Source organism: Pleurodeles waltl, chromosome 5, assembly GCF_031143425.1.
Source record: "Pleurodeles waltl isolate 20211129_DDA chromosome 5, aPleWal1.hap1.20221129, whole genome shotgun sequence".
NCBI classification, from domain to species: domain Eukaryota; kingdom Metazoa; phylum Chordata; class Amphibia; order Caudata; family Salamandridae; genus Pleurodeles; species Pleurodeles waltl.
In genome coordinates, this window is record NC_090444.1 from 320,346,257 (window position 1) to 320,359,635 (window position 13,379).

At 46.4% G+C, this 13,379-nt stretch overlaps 1 protein-coding gene across 21 annotated transcripts in view; it reads right to left on the bottom strand.

Annotated features, from left to right (window-relative positions):
• The window catches only part of NRXN1 (neurexin 1), a 1,474,248-nt gene that overhangs the window by 1,431,940 nt on the left and 28,929 nt on the right, over positions 1–13,379 (bottom strand). The window lies entirely within an intron of this gene.

The following is a 13,379-nucleotide window of genomic DNA, read 5'->3' on the forward strand; positions in this document are numbered from 1 at the left end:
GCTCCCTCTGTGTTGTGCAGTGTCATACAGGAGCAGTAAGTGGACAGATCTCCCAAGCTGAGAGCCCGAAAGGAGGCAGCAGAGTATAGTTGAGGTATGGTTGTACCAGAGGTCTGGGTGCAGTCCAGGTGCAGATGAGTGCAGATAGGCTTTTTGCAACATTGCAGCAATAGACACTGTTAGAAATTGTGTTTCTGGTTGTCATAGGTAGGCACCCTGTCCAAGAAAGAATCACAGTCCTAGTCACCTACACACCCTAAATTAACCTGGGCTCACCCTCTGGTAGCTTGACACAGAGAAGGCAGGTTTAATTTAGGAGGCAACATGTAAAGTATTTGTACAACACTTAAAAAAATAAAACAGTGAAACACCACACAAAAATAATTCTCATCACGGTAGAATAATATACCTTAATAATAATGAACACATGAAGACAAAATGGGAAAAATCCAAAAGGTAGATGTTGAGATTTTTTAAAGAATATCGGCAACTGTATTGCTTAAAAGCTTAAAGCACAAACTGGGGCCATCTGGTCGTGCTAGACCAGGGGAAATCCAAAGTTCAGGGCAACTGTGAAGGAGCATAGACTGGCTACAGGGGCCAACCTTATCCTGCTGAAATACTACCTTGTGTGGAGGGCTGCGTCAATGTCGAGGAGCCTATCCGATACAATGGGAAGGCAATGCATCAGTTCCAATCGGCACAGTCAAGGATGCTGTGTCGTAGAGCTGTGTAGTCATTTATGTGATGTCCTTGAGGTGTGGCATCAAACCTTTTGCGATAAAGGTGATGAGTCACTGTCGAGCTGGGCAGCTGGTGATGTGAAGGTGGTGCGTCAGGACTGAGCGCAATGCACAGGTTCCAAGCCATGCACTTAATGCTGCAATGTCTCCATCCTTAGCAGCAGTGGTGATGTGTCGGCGTCAAGAAGAGATGCAGTGGTTCTGATTGACACAGTAACAATTATGTGTCGATTTCGTTAGAGAACAGCAGCAGAGCCCACTTCCAAGAGTCCAGGACTGGATTGGCACCACTTGGCAGGGTAGGACAAACAGTTGGCAGAGTCCAGAAACTGTAGCAGAGTTCAGTGAAATCTTTGATGACTCTGAGACTTCAGAACAGGAGGCAAGCCAGCAAGTCCTTAGTCAATTTGGGTCATGGGATGTAGAGATGCAGTTCCAGTCCTTCTCACTCCCAGGCAAGGAGGGCAGCAGGGCAGGCACAGCAAAACAGGCATCCAGCAAAGTCCAGCAGAGTTCTAGCAGAGTGACAGTCCCTTCAGCAACACAGCAGCCTTTCTTCTTAACAGAATGTGCTCAGTTCCAGACGTTTACTGATCCTGTTGGGTCAGATTCCAGTTCTCATTCCCAAAGGTGCTTTCGAAGTGTGGGAGACTTCAATGAGAGGCCTTTGAAGGGCACAAAGTACCTGTCCTTTCTGCCCTGGCTTCAGAGGCAGTACAGGGGACTATGCAGCCCTTTGTGAGGGCTCAGGTATCAAGCCAATTCAAGTGTACCAGATCATCCCTATAATCCTGTCCAGATGGGCCATCAACATGCAGATGGCCACTCAGTCATACCTTAACTCCCTTTGTGTGTGGCTGTCTCGAGGGAATACACAAGACCCCAGTTATCACCCACTTAGACGTGTATTCAGAGCCAGTCCGAAGGCACTAGATGACTTAAAGTAAGAAAAAGCCAACTTTCTTAAAGTGGCATTTTCAAAGTTACAATTTAAAATCAACTTCACCATAAGTTGTGATTTTAAATTGCGATTCCAGAGACACCAAACTTGGGGGGCACCATCTCTTTTCAGTTGGAAATAACCACTACAAATATGTATATCAGCTGTCCAATTAGAAAGATCTGTTTTGATGTAGACTATATAAGTGTAAATGTATAAGAAATGCTGCAGCTGCTACAAGGTTTTCACTCCCTGTTACAAATGCATTGTGGTCTGAATTCACATTCATATGATCCTCAAATCTACTAAACTGCAAACAAATACATAAAATAAATATCTATTAACAATATTATTGACACTTAGCAAACAACCATCTTGATATTTTTTGTTTATAGTCAGGTTTCCAATTAAGTATGCAAGTTAGCTGTATGTTAGTAATGATTATTTTGCCTTTAGCTGAATGGAGAGCAGTCTGCACCATTGTTCACACAATTGATGTAACTGAACTCTTGATTGAAATTTTATTTTATTCATTTTGGTATTAACACAGATCATTAAACTAGTCTGACGAGGCCAATTTGAGAGAAGTGAGCACCGTGATGTCTTTAATTTTTAAAGGCTGAAGCAGTCTGCAAATCTCATCAAATTCTGAATTCTAAGCTATGGATTCAGTTATGTGCAACTTAACTTACTCCACTGATAAAAAAAAGGGAATAGAAGAGCCCTATCATTCTATTTGATGATATAGTCAAAGATGATCTTTGGTCAAAATATTCTAGCCTGACTATAAGCAAGTGAGGTTCAAAAGAGGTTTTTATATATTAAAACATTAAGCGTGCCAAGAGCCTATGACTCTAGGAAAACTACAAACATCATTGGTTGATCATTTATATGGGGGGGTATTGGGAGTAGGTTCTGGAGGTGGAGAGGGTTTGGACCAGCCCTTGGAAGGAGGAGGAGTGGGCCTCGACCTAGGGTGGCAGAGGGAGCAGGGGCAACACGGGCCTTCTTCCTCCCTGGGGAAGGGGCACGGAAATGGGAAGGGTGGGCTGGGGAGGACTTTGAAGAGGAAGGAGTAGACTTGGTGAGGCCTAGGGAACGTTTGGGATAAGACAGGGTGGGCCAGTGGGTTCAAACAGGTTAACATGGGAGAGGAAAAGCTTTCTAGGTGCAGCAGGAGGGGTTTTGGAGACAGGTTTGGGAGTGGAGGTAGAGGGAGTGGTGGTATGAGGTGTAAGTGTGCTGGATGTGGATTAAGGTGCCTGTTTACTATGCTTATGTGTGGTGGATGTATGTGGAGTAGATGAGTGTGAGCAGTTGTGACTTTGGAAGGAAGGTGGTTGGCCACAGTGGGGGAGGTGGATGTTGCTGTGTCTGCTTTGGTATGTTGGGTGTGTGCCTGAATGTGGTGGGACGTGTGGTGCTTGTTTGTCTCTGTGCTTCATGTGTGTTGATTCGAGTGCATGACTGTCTGTATGAGTGCTTGGGATGGGTAAAGGAAGTGGTGTGCTGGAAGAGGTAAAGGTGGTGAGAGGAGGACGGAAAGACCAGGGACAATGGCTGCCATCAAAGAGGAGGCAAGAGCCTGAAAAGGTCTCTGTAGGCCACACATGGTACTATGAATGCCTTCCAGTAATGCATTGCACTGTTGCATCTGGGATGCCAGCCCCTGGATGGCATTAACAATGGTTGTCTGCCCTACAGAGATGGTTCTCAGGAGGTCAATAGCCTCCTCAGTGAGGGCAGCAGGGCTGACTGGGGCAGGAGAAGAGGTGCTTGCGGTGAAGGAGACACCCACCCTCCTGGGTGAGCGGGCACGGGCAACTTGGTGGGGAGCTATTGGGAGGGGGTGATGGTATAGGGGGTGGCGGAAGATGGCAAAGAATGGGTGGGCCCAGTAGGGTCTCCCACCACCAGGAAGCTGCCATTGGAGGAGGTGTCAGAGTCACTACCTTCAGTGGTAGTCGCCTCCCCCGTGGTACTCTCCTCGCCCTCCAACCCACTGGTCCCTTTGGCGTCGATGGATTCTGACACCTGGGTCCCATGGGCTGCAGAATCCACACTCACCAGTGCCTCAGATCCCTCACTCATGCTAAAGCACACAAGGACAAAAGAGCACACACAGTGGGGGGGGGGACAAACAAAGATTCCTGTCAATTCCAGGAAAAATATTCATGTTGAAATACATACACTCCCACCCATCTCAGGCACCAACCCTCAGCAGACACATTATATGATATGAATGTGCCCGTGACTGGTAGGTATGATCCCACAGTACACAACATTACCATCCTGGCCCTCTTATCTGCTACACTTTGCAATGGGAAACAATGAGAGACGATGCCAAGACAACAAATCTGCAAATTCATGAGGCCACATTAAACCAATAGCCCAAACACATGACCCCTCGCAGGCCTACATTCCCAGCCACATCTACCTAAGGACACTATCCCATGGACATAGAGGAGGGCAGGACTGCAGGGACAAACCTGTCTATGGGCCTGGCACCACAATGCATGCACCCCATAGCAACTAACTTCACTCATCATAGTAGCATCACAACAGTGTTGGTAGCCATCCCCTTGTGGCTGCTGTGCTGCCTTCAAGCGCCCATCCAAATCCAGATAGGCCACCACCAGAATGCAGGCCAGTAGGGGGGTTAGGGTCTGACATGCACCCATCCCTCGTTGGGAGGCCGTTCCCAGCTGGGCCTCTCTGGTCTTCCAGGTCCAGCGCCTCAGGTCCTCCCAGTGTTTCCTACAGTTGGTGCTCAGCCGGTTGTAGACCCCCAGGGTCCGTACTTCCTTGGCGATATCTTGCCATAATCCTTTCTTCTGATGGGCGCTGACCTGCATGGGACACACAGAGTAAAGAAACAGATGTCAGTGTGGGTGCCCTATATGCAAATTCCATGCCAGTACAACCTGACATAGCCCATGGAGACATACATATAGACAATAGCCAAGCCCCAAACTGCCAGACATACAACGGGTAAGCATTCACACAGCCAACACAAATGCCTACAAGCATCCACCACTTTCACACACATTCAAGGAGGACACATAGTAACTCACCTGTTCCTCTGGTCGCCCATACAGCTTTGCATACAGGGGTAGGACCCCGTCTACCAGCTTCTCCAGCTCCTCCGTAATGAATGCAGGGGCCCGTTCCCCTGTAGCACGTGCCATCTCATGGACCAGAGTCAGGACACAGCAGCACCTGCAGAGGAGTTCTTCCCTACTCGAGGTGCAGGTGTCCAGTGGCAAGGGCATGGCACAATGGCGGTATATACCGCGGTGGTGAGCAACATCACCGCCGGCAGTGATCATGATTAGCCCTGCTTCTCTATTGACAACAATGTTATCCAATGATCAGGTGAATAGAGGTGAACACCGCCTAACGTCGTGACGACTAACACCAGCGGAATGAGGTCACTTCCTACACTACACTACCTGTAGAGCAGGGGGCTGCCATTTTGCCTTCACCACACCTTCATAGTACGGCCGGGCCCTAGTCCATGGATCCATTCCATCTTCCCTTCGTCAAGTACTGTTATGATTACTGGTCCTCCTCATGGAATCATGTTGGGAATTGTGCCTACAGTGTGATGCAATAAAACATACACACCTCACCACACATTGCCCTGACAAGATTAACATGTTCTTTGTGTCTGTGTGAGGGACAATTGTGTCACATGTATAACATGAATAGTTGGACCTTGTTAGGGAAGTGTATGTCCCAACTCAATGTGTCTCTCTTCCTCCCTCATAGGTACAGACCCATGTGGCGAGGGAGAGCCCCATTTGTTTACAGACCCCTGTTAGATCTGGCCACCATGGAGGAACGTCAAATCATCATCACTTACCGCCTGAATCGAGCCACAATCCTAGAACTCTATACACGAATGGAGCCTGTTCTGATGCCAGCGAATAAGAATCCCCATGCCATACCTACAACTGTGCAGGTACTACCTGTGCTACATCTTTTAGCCACAGGCTCATTCCAAGTGACAGTGGGCACAGCAGTCTGTGTTTCTCAGCCAATGTTCAGCCACATCCTGTCCAAATTTTTTAATGCGTAGGTGCAACACCTGCAAAGTTATGTCCAGTTCCCCCAAAGGGCTGATCTCACCACCATCAAATCAGGATTCTATGCTTTTGCAAATATCCCCCATTATAGGTGCCATTGATGGTACCCACATAGCCATCATACCCCCAAGAGTAAATAAACAGCTGTTCAGAAATCTTAAAAACTTTCACTCCATGAATGTCTAATTGGTGTGTTCTGCTGATCAGTACATTTCTCTTATCAATGCAAGTTTCTAGGATCAGTCCATGATTCCTATGTCCTGAGAAAAAGTAGTGTGCCACACATAATGGGACAACTACAGGGGAACAGAGCTTGGCTCATAGGTGAGTGTGTATGACACAGTACTAGTGACATACCTGACACGCAGGCTGCATGCAAGTAGTAAGTGTGTATATTAACCCTCTTTCACCCACTTTTCCAAGGGATTCTGGCTACAAAAACATGCAATGGCTCCTGACACCTGTGAAAAATCCCAGGACAGATGCTGAAATCCGTTATAATGAAGCATATTGTTGCACTAGGCGGGTGATAGAGCGGACCATAGGACTCCTGAAGGCAAGATTGCATTGACTGCATCTTGCGGGAGGATCCCTGCGCTATGGCCCTGACAATGTGTGTGAGTTAGTGGTGGCCTGCTGCATGCTACACAACTTGGCTTTGAGGAAAGCTATCCCTCTTCTGAAAGAGGAGGGTGCTGTCCAACCACCCCTGCCACCTCAGAGGATGGAAGGGAGTGATGAAGAAGAAGAGGGGGAAGACATCAACTCCAGAACCCAGCTAATTCGGCTATACTTCAAGTGACTCTGAGGTACATTTCTTATTCTGCAAATGGGTTTCCTGCTTTATTTCAGGGTGACATGTGTACTAAGGGTGTCCCTTACCAGTGATGTTGCAAATTTATGAACAAAGATACAGATGTGTGTTACAGCAATAGAATGTACAGTGTGACATACTTCAAACATGACAGTCTGTTGGGCCCCCTCCTGCAATTAAAGTGGCATTATGATCGAAACTAATACATACATGTTAACATTTGCTTGCTGATATTAAATGAGGACAGATTTTTTGTGTGTTGAAGATAAAGCATACATGCATGATGGGACAGTGGAAGGGAGTGGACACATGGTGAACAATATTCTCAGGTACATTTTCACAGCTGTTGGTAGCACCAGGGCAAAGTCCATGGGGCCATTGGAAAATGGTGAAATGGCAGTTGCATGTCAACAAGGTAGCTCAGTGGTGCACAACGGAGACAGTTCAGGGCAGAGTCAATTCCTGGTGGTGGGTTTGGTCTTGCCTGGTGTTTGACTCGGATGTCTGGGTCTGAGGCCACGTTTGTGAGGGGGTACCTGGGCTACTGGGGAAGGGGTACTTGTGTCCCGTGAGTCCTCTGGCAGTGCCACCGCTCCAATAGCTGCTGCAGATGTAAATGGCAGGGCAGTGTCCTGGCTAGTGTAAGGGGCCTGCAGGTGGGTGGTGGACTTTGGATGGATGTTGGTCTGGTGCTGCAGCACCCCTGCAATGGAGGCCATGGTGGCATTGAGCTGTTTCCATTGCTCCAAGGCCTCCTGGTGGTATGCTAACTCAAGCCTCTAATTTTGCTCAAATGTGGCCAGGATCTGGCCCATGCTGTCCTGAGAATGGTGGTATGCTCCCAGGACCTCAGCAATGACTTCCTGGGTAGCCACATCCCTCCTTGGAACACCCTCCTGGGTCACTGATACTCTCCCAGTGACCCTAGCCCCCTGTGCCTGTGCCGCCTGCACAGGTCTGGCAGTCCCACTTGCACTGGCCCTTCATCATTCTGCCTGGTGGTTGTTGGAGACTCAGGCCTCTGTAAATGTGGGCAGTCAATCCGTGGCATGGAGACACTGGTGTGGGGCCATTGGACCAGAGCTGATGGTGGTGGTTGAGTGATAGGGGTGTCAGTGGTGTCCTGGATGGGGCTTCTGGAAGGTGACTGTGGGATGGGCTAGGGATTTCCTCTGTGTCCAGACATCCCACTGCAATCTCCTGAGTGGGGCTTTCGTCTTCAGGTAGAGGACTGGCACTCCTTGACATCTCCGTCCGGGGGGCATGGGTGGTGAGAGAATAGAGATGTGGGTGTCCTGCACTTTCTTGTCCCTGCTCAGCAATAATTGTTGGCTATGTTCCCATGTAGTAGCATGCAGGATTCCTTCATGTTCATTTTGAAGCATTTAGGGCCAGATGTATCAAAAAGTTTTGCACTCGCAAATGGTACAAATCGGTAAATTCGGCCGTGTGCGAGTGCAAGACAGTGGTCTGCGATGCATGAAATGCATTCGCAGACCACAAATAAGAAATCGCTAAAATTTCGATTTCTTGCGTTGCAACCTGGAAATTGCGAGTTCCAGGTCGCAAGGCTATGCTGGAAAAAATCGCAAAATGCACTTGCAAATTACCATGATTGGCGCCCTTTTGGGGTGCAGGAGAGGGGGCCTTAGGCCCCCAGCACCCTGGCCTTTTGCATTTCCAGAATTGCGATTTCTGGTTCAGAAATCGCAATTTTGGAAATGCAAAAAATTCGCAGCTATGGGCCAACAGGCCCATAGCTGTGAATGGGGCCAGTATCGCAATTTGCGATTCAGTAATAGCTTTTGCGATTTTTAAGAAATCGATATTACCAATTCGCAATGGGCTGTGATGGTACATCTGGCCCTTAGTGAGGGGGTGGTGGTGCATTGTGGTGTTGTAGTGCTCCTGACATTGCATGCACGGGTTGGTGACTGTGCACAGGGGGCTGGATAGTGATTTGTATGGGGGGTCGTGGGCATGCTGGAAACATCCATAAGGGTGTCTGGGTGTTGTGGGCTGGGTAGGGGATGGGTGCATGGTGGTAGAAAGAGGGATGGGGTAATACGTGCATTACAGGCATGGTGACTGTCAGGGTATTGTGAGGGAGTCCGGTGAGGCCCTTCCGGTGCAGGATAGCCAAGACCTTATCCTTCCAGACAGTGTATTCGGGGGAGGAGGTGGGAGACCTCCCCCAGTCTTTTGTACCACGATGTTGTGTTTTGAGGCCATGGAGCGCACCTTCCCCCACAGGTCATTCCATCTCTTCCTGATGTCATCCCTTGTGCATGGATGGGCTCCCACTGCATTAACCTTGCTGACGATCCTCTGCCATAGCTCCATCTTCCTGGACAAAGGCATCTGCTCCACCTGTGCCCTGAATAGCTGTGGCTCGACACTGAGTATCTCGTCCACCATGGTCATTAGGCCCCTTCCGGTAAGCGGAGGTGCCTAGGGGGTGCCATGGTGTGTGTTGTGGGTGGTGTGTTGTAGGTGAGTTGGTGACAGTGCTGTTGTGTGGTTGGGATTGTGGTTTGTGATGGTAGGTGTGCAGTGTTTGTGTTTTAGTGGTGATTTTGTATGTGTGACTTGTGTGATGGTTTGTTCAGTGTATGCGTGTTGGGGTGTCAATATGTGTCGTGCTATTGGCGTAGAAGAGGAATGTGGGGTGTGTATGTGGGTGTTTTATAATGGTGTGGATGTGTGTCAGGTGTGTGCTTTTCAAATTGGCCAATGTGTGCATTTGTTGTTGGCAGTTCCCATTGCTGACCACGGCAGTCGGTACTGCCAATGGTCATTCTCCTTTCACTGACCGCCACCCTGATTTGTGCATCATTATTTGGTGGGCAGGAGGTTTGACTGCGTGGCAGTGGTGGGGTGATGTGTCCTGCATTTCTGCCATCGTTGGCCTTGGCAGTGGGTGGAGGTTGACAATTTTTTGGTGATTTCCAATTTTGGCACCATTATACGGCAGTATGCCATCCACTGCCACTGGCGGTCTTTTGTTGGCCGTCATCACGGCGGTGGGCGGTGTTTGCCACCAAGTTCATAATGAGGGGCTTAGTGTGCAAAAATAAAAAGACAACCCTGGATATTGCCAGTGTTTTTTTCTGCCAAAATATAGCACCTGAAAGAGGGGATTTAACAGCATTTAGCGCTTTAGGTTTGCAACAAAAACTTTGTAGGCTCCCACAGGGGTATAGGAACAGCCCTGGACTGTTCTCAGCCCGTGTAACATCCACTCTACACAAGATTGAATGTGTCAATGTCTTGCACTAATTACAGCAGTTCTGTGATGACAACTCATCTGCTTATGTCGCCACCCTGGGAATAAGGGATGCACCATTAACACCAACCAGCTGGATTCCAAAAGTTGGGGACCTAGTGCAAAAAAAGGTTGCTGTGAAAAAATAATTCAGCCTTTCATATGGAGCACCGGTTCCAGTCCTGGGAATACACAGTTCCAGGATTGTCATCTTACCACAACTGCCTGGTTCTAAAGGAAACAACTTTGTCTTCATTGGCAATGTCAAGTTACACCATGTGGCCAATCCCACACAGCAGATCTAGTGGATTCCTGGGTAGTCCATGAACCCCTCTCACTTCCAACCAGGATGTATTTCTACAAGTTTTAACCAACAATGCTGATACTTCCCAAAGCGTGGGCAGGGTGGAAAATGATCTTTCATTAGTGCCAGTAACCTTGTCTGTGACAATCAACATCCACACTTCTAACCAGTGTTATTCAAATTCAACACAAACGGATGAAGTTGTTTACTACAAACCACCAAGTGACACATCTGTCAGTTCTACCTTTCTGACATCGGCTCCCGTATTTGCACAAACTGCTTCTGGATATTTTGCCAACATCAATGATTCCTTCATTGACTCTTCTATGTCTTCTGCAGTACCTGTATCAAGAGCAAGTAAGATGTTCACATACCTTAAAATTAACTATGTGATTCTTCCATGGAACTATTTGTGTGTCCTATTATTTGTGCTTGCCTTTCATTTTTTAATTGGTTTTGTCATTGTTATCTTTCTGCTGATACCTGGTCATTATCTTTCTAAACACTCTACTGTTGAAGTGGTGGATTGGGTCCCTAAACCACATTCACATGAGGTCTGGAGAGACTTGTCCCTAGTGAACATTTCAGCTATACAGATTTCTGATGGAATTCTTTGGGATAAAGAATCTTTTGGTGTCTTTGGGCTGAAAGACATTCTTCAAATACCATATTTGTTAAAAGTCTCAATGAATGATATTACAACACCCGGTGTTTGAATATTATACTATATTTGAGAGTGAAGATGTTTATCAAACAACTGCTAATTATGGTGATATGTTCCATTACAACACAATGGGAATATTGTCCTATCCCACCATTAGGGAGTTCTAATATATCTATGGAAAAATTTGTATATTTTTCTGGGCACGATGTAACAATTCCTGAGTCCTACTTTTTCAAATTATCGCCTATGAAACTGCAAAGTATTTTGTTAACAGATACCAGATTGATTTATTCTGATTCCTTTGTTTACCAGTTGGTGATAGAAGGCTATGAATACTGATTAACTTCGATTGACTTAAAAAGTGTTTATTCGGAACTAAATGTTGGCAAATACAGGGAAGTGAAGCTTTGTTTAAAGCACGCCTCATACCATTGCAAATTATTTTTCTAAATGACACCATATAGTTGTCTAGGCTTGGTGAAAATTAAGTAAATGAATGTGCCCAGTATTCTGTTACCAGCTAAATTAAAAAAATTGTAGAAAATAATTAATTTTACTGAAGAACAGCTCAATGGGTGGTTACAGAAAGGAACACTTTAACTGCAAGGTGGTTATTGTGGACAACATACACAAATAGTTGCCATGCACATTTTGTCAACTCCACAGGGGTTTTTAGACTTAGCCGACCTAACTCTCATAAACATATCATCACAACACTCTGATATTGTCACCACGTGTAGTGTAGAGAAATTATGCCAACAGTGGCTGAAATCATCCTCATCAGAAGCTGTAATAGAACACCGCAGTCTCCTATCAGAAGACACAAATCTACACAATTTCCTGTTGGGCCCCAGAAGACAACGAAAAAAGTGCTTCCTACATGTAATTTATAATGAAATTTAGAAATTTGCATAAATAGAAGGTGCAGCACAGTTGCAGCAAATAGATCAGAAAAATTTACAGAAAGCATTAGCCGTTGGAGATAATGGAATGAACACCTTGTCCAACCACATGTACACGCTCAACAATATAATTTCTTCTGAGATCAACATTATACAAAATGGCATGTCATCTTTGCAACATGGACAAAGTCAACTAAGGTCCTTTATGCAGTTAGGTTGGACTTTAAAAGTCTTAAAAAGTGGTCTTGTACCATTGCAATATGTTAGCTCAAATGACCTCTTTGTCGAATTTAATTTAACACAACAGTAACAAATAATGGCTAAGAAAGAAGAGACTTCTGTCATGGTTAACATCAAAAAGTTAGAAAAGTTGCCTTTTACTGTGTCAGAAATACCATCTGCTGTCTGGTTAGTTCATGGGGTTGTTAATCTGCCTATTTCCACACTTCAGTTCACCACGAGCTTGAAGCACATTCCTGTAGGCAGAAATGAAAGGCTAGGAGATAGCTACATTCATGAGGTGTGGGAGCTCCCCTTCTTGTACAAATGTTTCAATGGCATGAAAGAGGTATTTCTTATAAGAAGCAAGTGTGAGACTTCGGTGAGCCATTCAATGGTTTGTAAACAGCTGTCCTTGCATGGAACATGTAATGCTTCAGTAGCAAATTTAGCCTGTTATCTGAAGTGAGTTGCTGTCCCTTTGATATGTCCAGCAATCCAGGTGCTCTAAAATGGGAGCTATGTGGTTCTGAACATATGGAACTGTTGTAGAATGCAATCCGGAATTGCCTACATTGTTTCACACTCCCAAATTGTCACCTGTAATGTGCTTTATCCTCCAACCCAATGGAGGAAAGTAGCAGACATTTGGCCCAATATTGCTACTTCAAACACATACTTTGACAAGCTAGGCAGTCTGAAAGCTCTTTTGTTTCAAAAACACATGGTGCTTACATTTGCATGGAGACCTATGATCAAGTGGCGAGGTCAACTGCAGTGATACAGTCCTTCTTAAATATTAGTTTTCCAAGATGTTTCAGTGAATTTTCAGGGTGAATATTTAATACCTAAAATACTGCTGGGATTGTACATTTCTTAAAGGCTGTTTGTTCTGGTTTTGTCAGCATATTTTCCTCTCAATCAATCAATCAATCAGTATTTGTACAGCGTAGCTACTTACCCGTGAGGGACTCAAGGCACTGGGGGAGGGAAGGGGCCTATCCTAAGAGCAAGGACTTGAGGTTCTTCCTGAAGATGGTGAGAGACGGGCTTTGTCTGAGGTGCAGGGGGTGGTTGTTCTAGCTTTTCACTGTTGTGTAGGTGAAGGATCGTCCTCTGGCAGTGGTTTTGCAGATATGAGGGACAGTGGCCAGGGCCATCTGAGTGGAGCAGAAGGAACTGGCAGGGGTGTGGAAGGAGACGTGGTGGTTCAGGTAGGCTAGTCCTGTGTTGTGTATGGCCTTGTATGTGTGGGTGAGAAGCTTGAAGGTGATTCGCTTCTCGACCGGTATCCAGTGGAGGGTCCACAGGTGACGGGAGATGTGTTCTCAGTGAGGGAGGTCCAGAATGAGTCTGGATGAGTTGTAGTTTTTTGATGTTCATGGGTGAGGTGCTGGCGTAGAGAGCGTTGCCGTAGTCAAGCTTGCTAGTGACTAAAGC